At 38.5% G+C, this 9,793-nt stretch overlaps 1 protein-coding gene across 1 annotated transcript in view; it reads left to right on the forward strand.

Annotated features, from left to right (window-relative positions):
* The window catches only part of wt1a (WT1 transcription factor a), a 331,319-nt gene extending 323,278 nt beyond the window's left edge, over positions 1 to 8,041 (forward strand). The window contains exon 10 of the transcript XR_007440874.1: positions 7,976 to 8,041. The gene's annotated coding sequence lies outside the window, so the exon portion shown is untranslated. The remainder of the gene's footprint in view (positions 1 to 7,975) is intronic.
* The last annotated feature ends 1,752 nt before the right edge of the window (positions 8,042 to 9,793 follow it).

Here is a 9,793-nt window from a genome sequence, read left to right on the forward strand (position 1 = left end):
ACATACCCAAAGAGACAAACTCAGGAAGTATGTGCGAATTGACGAATGTAGGTTAAGTATATACAGTATAAAATATTACTGACCTTGTAATTCAAATTATATTATTTGAATTATTATTATATTATATTATAAATATTCAGGGGAAAATGACTGCAGGGCATATCAAGCAGATGTGGAATATTTATCTTGACCACAGTCTGCATTGAGCAGCATTTTTTATTTCTTATTAAACACCATAAATTTTTTACTTAGACCCAGAGATCTTATTAACCTTATTTAGATGTTACTGCTCAGAAATTGAAAGACGGTCCAACAAATCACCCATAGCCAGTGATTCTTAGTATGTTGAGTCTAAAAAGATTCAAAAGTCAATCATGACTGTATTAAAGAAATGACTTTTCTTTTAAACACACCTTTCACATCTCCCAAAGGGGCCGATGTCAATGAGGAACAGAGGTGCAGTGAAACGTAAAGTATTGATTTGCCGATAAGGAAAAGGGCAGGGAGAAAAACAGGAAAGTCCAAATCCCCAGACAACTGGACCTATAGACTAAACCTATAGACTGAGTGCCATATATTGGCGTGTTCTAATGCAGCAATTGAACCTTGGAAATTGCATAAAATCTTGGGTACCGTTGATTATATACTAGCAATAAACACACTGACATTGCTAATATGTTCTGTATAACTTGAAATGCCATCATTTTTTATTTATTTTGTGTTGTGTAATTATAGTAATATATAGTTGTATATAGTATATTCTAACCATAGTTCCATTACAGCCTAAAGTTAAAATTTTCACAAGTTATTCCCCAACAGCGATGATTTGTTAGTGGCTGTTCAAGCAGTTTGATCTGTTTATTACTATATGTAATATATGTTATATATGTGTGTATATGTGTGTACATTCATGAATTATTATTTATGAAATATTTTCAAACGAGTAAATAGCAAAACAATCTTTTGAACCTGCTAAAACAGTGATATCTTGGCAGGGGGAAATCATCCTAAATATATAGTTAATATATATATATATATATATATATATATATATATATATATATATATATATATATATATATATATATATATATATGTCACATCTTGGCCTCGTCTCGTGTCTCTATGTGTCTTCCCCACGTGACCTGTGCTCCCCTGTGTCTCCTGTCTCAGTACTTTTCCATGTGTGTCTCATTTGTAGCTCCGCCCCTTCCCCAGGTGTTTCCAATTCTAGTGTGTTTGTGTTACTATAAATAGCCCTCCTCTGCCACCTTGTCCTCCGTCGGTCTTTGCACCTTCCCATGTCGTTTTGTCTCTCAGCGTTTCTCTGTGTTTTCATATCCCGTTTCCTAGTTCAGTGTTTATCCCGTTTTACTTCTAGCTCCTTGTTTATTTTGCTTCTTTTCTCCCTTGCCAAGTTTAGTTAATCCTGTCTTGTTTTAGTTCCTTGTTTGTTAGTATTTGGTTTATTTTATTATTTGGTTATCCTTGTTCTGTTTAGTTATTTTAGTCTTGTTTCAGTTACTCGTTTGTTTCTTTAGTCTCCCTGTTTTGTTATCGTTAACCCCTTATTTGTTTTGGTTATTGGTTATTTGTGTATCTTTGTTTCATGTTACTTGTTCCTTGTTTTCTTGTTATTTATTTATTAAATTATTATTTATTTTCACCCTACCTGCACTTGTGTCCGCCTCCTCGTCTCCCTGCCTGGGTCATCCGTGACAATATATTTCTAGACATTTTTTACAGTTGAAGTTATTTTACCTACTGAAAGTGTTTTATTGTCTTATAAGATGAAATATTATAAGATGAAAAGATCATTTTAAAAATATTGAAGATAACAGAAAAATAACTTTTTGATAGTTTAAGTGAATTCATGACCAAAGATATCAAGTAACAAAATACAAATACTTTGGAATGTTGGTTATCTATACTTTACTGGAGTAATTATTTTTCAGGCTATTTTTTTTTTTACTTCTACTCCTTATATTTTCACACAATTATCTGGACTTTCTACTTCTTGCATTTTAAAAACAGCCTCATTACTTTTACTCATTTATATTACATACAGTATGTTTGGCCAAGGGCTAATAAACATTGCTTCATTTGTAAATTTGAAACTAAACAAATTTTCTACTCATATCTTGAGTTTAATTCATTTTCTTTTACTTTTTATAAAAAAAAAACTAATAAAAAAAAGAGTAGCACTTTTTAAAAGAAATGTAACATAAGAAAGGTAAAGGGCAAATATTAACCATGTAAGCTGTTTATATTGCTTGCAATTTAGGTGAAGCAAGCATGTGTAAAGCATTTTAATGTAAAATTGCTTAATTTTGCTGAATTAAATACAAGTAACAAAGTAAACGAGTAACAAAAATATGAACACCACACAAGGGTTAAGCGGTTATTATAGATGTATCATAGTGTACATTGATTTGAAATAAGCAAATACATTTTTGTGTTGGGCTGCAGAACACTTTGTGCTGGGTTAAGTGGGCAATGAGTTGTAAAAGGTTGGGATGGGCAGCTGAGCCATGTAACGTAGAAAAACTTAGCCCAGTTTGTTGTTTAAGCACTGTAGCAAGATTATTATTAGTTAAAGAGAGTGATGCCAGGGTAGATTTTAGTCTAACACCTGTTCCATTTTTAGGCTTCAGCTTCTTTATTTGCAGGGTTAGCGCTCCTTCTCTGCAGATACTGATGCAGAAAAAAATAGTTGTTGTCATCAGGCCTGCACTGTAAGCCTGGATAAGGGGAACTTTTTTTTCTATTTCTAAGGTAGCCCAGGGAGAATCACTACACACTGATGGTGAGTGTCTGTCAGAAACTGTTGGACACACCCAGTCTGCAAATAGATTGTGACAGAAGCCAATAGAAAAGAAGCTGTCAATGGCAACAGACTAAACTGAGTTATTACAAGTTGGTTCAACTCAAAGATCTCAGTTTGAATGTATAATATGTGCCCACAAATGTTCAACTAACTCAAAATAGTTGAGTATTGTTTAGAAATATCCAATTTTATGTAAAACAGACTTAAATCATTTGAGTTCAAACATTGTATGGGTTGACAGTGAAGCCATTGATGCTTTTTATGGTCTTTCCAGGTTTTTGACTACAGCTTTTGCTAGTAAGTGATGTTTATGTACCTTTTGCGAGTGTAAATATTAGGAGTTAAGGCTGTTATGTAACAATTTGAGGCTTGGCTCATTTAACAGCCCTGTTTTGGTTCTTTCGAAGGAGGAACAATAATGGGTAAAAGAGGCGTGGTTTGTCACTTCCCTGTATCAAACTCTATTATTCAGCTATGATAAGAGAAATACAGTTTAACATTCTACATCACATTTAATAGTGAAATCCACAGAGTGGTGTAAAGTAGCCAAAAAGGCACGGCAGTAAGTGGGCATGCTTTCACGCCCATTTCTGTGTGGGCTGTATTGAGACGTCCCTCTCGGAAAAGGGCAGTTCGCGAGTTCACATGCTATTTATCCTGGCCCGAGAGACGCTGGAAAACGGTGCCATCCAACAGCCATGTTTATTTATGAGCCCTTCGCCGGGCGCCAAGTTTCGCGGCCCGGAACTTCTGTGCCGCAGCTGTGTTTCCTTGGCTGTGCTTCACGTCGACACGCACGGCTGTTCTGTGAGCACCGCGGCGCCGCGCTCGGTTGGCACGGGCTGGCGGAGCTGTGTGTTCGCCTGCTTTGCTGGATCAGCAAGCTTAACCCAGTGAAATCTGCCGCCAGTGCCATGGGCTTTGACTGATAATCAATCTTGCGAGGGGCTGCTCGACAGTTGTCACCGGGACTGGGACACACACACACACACACACAAACATAGACACACACATACACACACAGGAGGAAGAGAGGGTGGAGCAGGTGGCAGATGGGGCCTGTCTGCTGAGAGAGAGCCACTAGGTGCGCCCAGGCCTGCCCCATGCACAGGAGTGTGTGTGTGTGTGTGTGTGTGTGTGTGTGTGTGTGTATTTGTTCCTCATGGTGTGGGCAATCCTGGCCCCAAGTGTCAAATCAGTACATATAAGTGTGTGTATGTGTTTTCATTCATCTTCCTCTTAGTGTGAAAATGCATGTGTCCAGGCACACTCATATAATGCTATAGTGTTCTTTGTGTGTGTGTGTGTGTGTGTGTGTGTGTATGGGCGGGGGGGGGGGATGTTGTGCAGTGTATTAGTGTGTGTGTGTGTGTGTGTGTGTGTGTGTGTCTGTTTAATCCAATAAGTGTGTGCAGAGCTGGTTGCAAGAGCCATATGCAAGAGCTGTGTGTGTAGGTATGTGTGCCCATGAGTGGAAGCACAAGGTAGTGTAGGTGTTTCTATTAAAGTGGCCAGTTAGAGGATGCACAAGTTACAAGGTATTTCTAATAAAGTGGCCAGGGAGGTAGGTGTTTCTAATAAAGTGGCCAGTTAGTGGAGAGGCAAGGTTGTTTTTTTCCAATAAAGCGGACAGTAAGGTAGATGTTTCTAATAAAGTGGCCAGTGAGTTAAGCACAAAGTATAAAGAAGGTGTTTCTAATAAAGTGGTCAGTGAGTTTCACTATTTGGCAAACAACAGGTCACTGTTGCCCGTTCTATGTATGTGTTATAACTGATTATTAATGATTTTTAAGGCATTTACAACCTAATTAATAACCATTAAAAAACTGATTGTAAACCATTTATAAACCCTTTGTAAAGGTAGTCTTATTTTAGTGGTACCGTTATTTCAAATAAGGTGACCAGTGAAGTAGATGTTTCTAATAAAGTGGCCAGTTTGTGGAGAGGCAAAGTTGGTGTTTCTAATAAAGTGGCCAGTAGGTTAAGCGCAAAGTATAAGGGAGGTGTTTCTAATAAAGTGACCAGTTAGTGGAGAGGCTAGGTTGGTGTTTCTAACATAGTGGCCAGTGAGTTAAGCACAAATTATAAGGTGGCAAGGTAAGTGTTTCTAATAAAATGGCCAGGGAGGTAGGTATTTCTTATCAAGTGACCAGTTAGTGCAGAGGCAAGGTTGGTGTTTCTAATAAAGTGGCCAGTGGGTGAAGTACATTGTAGGGAGGTGTTTCTAATAAAGTGGCCAGTGGGTGAAGTACAATGTAGGGAGGTGCTTCTAATAAAGTGGCCAGTGGGTGAAGTACATTGTAGGGAGGTGCTTCTAATAAAGTGGCCAGTGGGTGAAGTACAATGTAGGGAGGTGTTTCTAATAAAGTGGACAGTGGGTGGAGTACAATGTAGGGAGGTGTTTCTAATAAAGTGGGCAGTAAGTAAAGCACAATGTAGGGAGGTGCTTCTAATAAAGTGGCCAGTGGGTGAAGTACATTGTAGGGAGGTGTTTCTAATAAAGTGGCCAGTGGGTGAAGTACAATGTAGGGAGGTGTTTCTAATAAAGTGGACAGAGGGTGAAGTACAGTGTAGGGAGGTGTTTCTAATAAAGTGGCCAGTGGGTGAAGTACAATGTAGGGAGGTGTTTCTAATAAAGTGGACAGAGGGTGAAGTACAGTGTAGGGAGGTGTTTCTAATAAAGTGGACAGAGGGTGAAGTACAGTGTAGGGAGATGTTTCTAATAAAGTGGCCAGTGAGTGGAGTACAATGTAGGGAGATGTTTCTAATAAAGTGGCCAGTGAGTGGAGTACAATGTAGGGAGGTGTTTCTAATAAAGTGGACAGAGGGTGAAGTACAGTGTAGGGAGATGTTTCTAATAAAGTGGCCAGTGAGTGGAGTACAATGTAGGGAGGTGTTTCTAATAAAGTGGCCAGTGAGTGGAGTACAATGTAGGGAGGTGTTTCTAATAAAGTGGCCAGTGAGTGGAGTACAATGTAGGGAGGTGTTTCTAATAAAGTGGCCAGTGGGTGAAGTACAATGTAGGGAGATGTTTCTGATAAAGTGGACAGAGGGTGAGGCACAATGTAGGGAGGTGTTTCTAATAAAGTGGACAGCGAGTGAATAGGGGGGAGGTGCTTTGCTATGTTGGATCCGGCTCTTCATTCCAGCAGCTCGAGGCCAGTCGGTTCACATTGTGAGAAAATCATTAGCGTGTTATGATTACACATTTTTTCAAACAATGCACGCCAAACTTCAGCCAATCAGGAAGCTCGGTGCTGTCAGAGAGTTCAGCACGAGGAGAGAGAGGAGCGTGCGCTTACTTTTTTCACACGATCGTGAGCAGGTAAAAAAAACAAATCCTGCCACAGGTGTGAGGCGAGGTGTGTGTGTGTGTGTGTGTGTATGAGAGAAAGAGAAAGCGTGAGCTGTCTGCTCGTGTTTTCCACCGTTTGGCTGGTGATGCTGATGCACACTGACGGGCTGTGATTGACACGGGGGAGGTGTGAGAGCCTAGAAAAATGAAATAAATAAAAAAATATATAAGTCTTAATTGCTCTGTCATACTGAGTAAACTTCTGCACAAGTCTGGTTCTGTTAAATGAAGCATGTGGAAAGGGGCGTGGCAACAGCAACATGGAAAAATGGCATAGAAATGTTCTCATTTGATTTGACGTGAACGCACGTGTAGATATAGAGAGTCTGGTAAAACCCTTTCCTGCAATGTGTTCTCCTCCACCAGTCTTACACACTGCTTTTGGATAACTGTAGGCCTTTACTCCTGGTGCAAAAAATGTAGCAGTTCAGTTTGCTTTGATGGCTTGTGATCATCCATCCACCCAAAATCAAAGGAACTAATTTTTAAGTGGTCTTTTGTTTTTTTTCTCCAGATATTTATGTACATGTAAAAATGACATTCACTGTCCATTATAACACTGACTCATTGACTGACATGCTACACAGTGCATTATGCAGTTCAGTTAGAAGTGTGAACAGCTGGGCAGTTTTAGGGTAAAAGCAGTAGCAGGGGGATTGTGTGTGTGTGTGTGTGTGAGAGAGAGAGAGAGAGAGAGAGAGAGAGAGAGAGAAAGATAGAGATGGAGACAGTTCAGGCCTAGAGCTCACACCTGTCTTGCACAGAGCAGGTCCAGCTCACTAGGGAAAGTTGGTGTGTGTGTGTGTGTGTGTGTGTGTGCCACAGCCTGACTGGCATGGCTAATGGGCCTCTCATAATGTGGGTCTGAGGGCACTGTCTGTCACATGACGTTCATGCCAAGTTAGCATACCCATCCTTCTGCCAGCAGCTCAGACCACAGGCCTTTAATAACACACCTGAACTCCTCAAAACACACTAAACCAGAACAAACCAGAAACTGCTGTGTGGTGTTCGGGTCTGTGGGACCCGTTTTCATTTTTCATCAAATGATACTAAAAATATATTTTTTATAACTCAAACTCATTGGCATTGGCTCATGTTTTGTGAAAAACATATATCAAAACACATTTTCGATAAACACACACTGTACACCCCCCCCCCCCCCCCCCTACACATTTATATTATATACAGTATGTTTGGCCAAGGGCTAATAAACATTGCTTCATTTGTAAATTTGAAACTAAACAAATTTTCTACTCATATCTTGAGTTTAATTCATTTTCCTTTACATTTTATTAAAAAACTAATAAAAAAAAGAGTAGCACTTTTTAAAAGAAATGTAACATAAGAAAAGTAAAGGGCAAATATTAACCATGTAAGCTGTTTATATTGCTTGCAATTTAGGTGAAGCAAGCATGTGTAAAGCATTTTAATGTAAAATTGCTTAATTTTGCTGAATTAAATACAAGTAACAAAGTAAACGAGTAACAAAAATATGAACACCACACAAGGGTTAAACCATTTAATCCTTAATTTATATTGCCTGGCCAAAAAAAAAAAACAAATCGCCAGCAAAAAAAGGTCACACACTCTAATATTTAATTGGACCGCCTTTAGCTTTGATTGCTGCAAATATACGAAAAGCTTCTGCAATGTCACAAGATTTATTTTAATCCAGTGTTGCTGGATTAATTTTTCACCAAGATCTTGCAGCAGCATTGATGATGGTAGAGTCTGACCACTGCACAAAGCAGCTCTTCTTCATCCAGCACATCCCAAAGATTCTCAATGAGGTTAAGATCTGGACTCTGTGGTGAACTCTCTCAATCCATGTGTGAAAATGATGATCTCATGCTCCCTGAATCCTGAACTCACAATTCCAACATCATGAATCCTGACATTGTCATCTTGGAATATGGCCGTGTCAACAGGGAAGAAAAAAATTATTTCATTGATGGAATAACCTGGTCTATATTCAGTATATTCAGGTAGTCAGCTGACCTCAATCTTTCAGCACATACTGTTGCTGAACCTAAACCTGCAGACCAACTGCAGCATCAACCAACCCCACATCATTTACTTACTTAAATCCAGGTGGAGATTTTTTTTTTTTTTTTTGCCCAGACAGTGTATAAGGGGCTTATAATCTTAGGACAGCCTCATTTATAAAGACTCCATGCATGCAGTGGAAATGCTGGTAAGTGGTTCAATGTTATGAACCGTCCAAAGTGTTAGAAACACCTCTTAAACCTTTTAATGAACTGGACACCTCCTGAGTTCTTTCACTCACTGGCCACTTTGTTAGAAACACCTACCACCTTTCACTTCCACTCATTAGCCATTTCATTAAAAACACCTCCTAAGTACACTATTTATAGTGGCTACCTAATTGGACACACCTCATTATAAAGTACTTCCACTAATTGACCACTTTATTAGAATCACCTCTCTATTACTTCTACTCATTGGACACTTTATTAAAACCTTATTAAAACATCTTGAGTCCTTCCACTATTTGACCACTTTACTAGAAACACATTGGTGTTTCCCCAAGTCCCCAAGTCCCCAAGTCCTGCTGGAAAATTAAATCTGCGTCTCCATAAAATTTGTCAGCAGAGGGAAGCATGAAGTGTTGTACGATTTTTTCGGGAAAACAAACACTGCAATGACTTTGGACTTGATATAAAACAGTGGATCAACACCAGCATATGACATGGGTCTCCAAACCATCACTGACCAGTACATCAGTAAATTTTGTAAATTTTTACAGCAATTCATGCTTCCCTCTGCTGGAAATATGGACTTAAACTAACCTTGTAAAGTAAAGTTCTGTGCTGCGTTCCATTTGACTTGAATTTACAAGTTACACGTACTAATATTAGTTTAGTTTAGTAATTAACATGAACATGTTTTAAATGTACAAGTCTAAATATATCTAAATATATTCCTGGAAGTAAATTCAAAGTAAGTTCAAGGTAAATTAAATGCATCAATATTTATTTTATATGATAAACAGCAAATGCACTGTACTGTAAATCACTGCATTATACTATTGCGTAAAACAGTGACTGCGGGCATATCAGTGTTAGAATATTAATAATTAATAGTTGTAAAGATCATTAAAACTAAATATGTTTGTTTTACTGACCATTCTAACATTGATGCAGACCCAATCTTTCTCAGATTCAGGATTGGAATAAATGGTCATGTGACCACTTGAACCATTAGGGCAATTCAGGGTAAATCATAGCTCTTCTGTCAGTATAAAAACTCGAAAACAATGTTAGATACGAACCTAATATATATTCTTCTATATATTATTGATGCAGTATTTCAAAATACTTTTATGAAGACTCATATTACTAAGCAGCAGCCTTTAAACATGTGTTGTGCACTTCTAATCTAATCTAAGAGATGTATCGTCTCCATGTAGCTCTTCAGACTTGCTTTGCTCCATTACTGATGTGATGTCTTTGTAAATGTGAAGATGATGGGTCAGTAGAGCAGTCAGAGATGAGCCAGTAGTGAATCAGAAGGAAATAATGGTTTGATTAGTTGCAGTGGTGTGCTAAGGTGAGTTTTAATTATGGCTAAATTGTGGGATTAGTCCC

Source organism: Astyanax mexicanus, chromosome 10 (genome assembly GCF_023375975.1).
Source record: "Astyanax mexicanus isolate ESR-SI-001 chromosome 10, AstMex3_surface, whole genome shotgun sequence".
NCBI lineage: Eukaryota > Metazoa > Chordata > Actinopteri > Characiformes > Acestrorhamphidae > Astyanax > Astyanax mexicanus.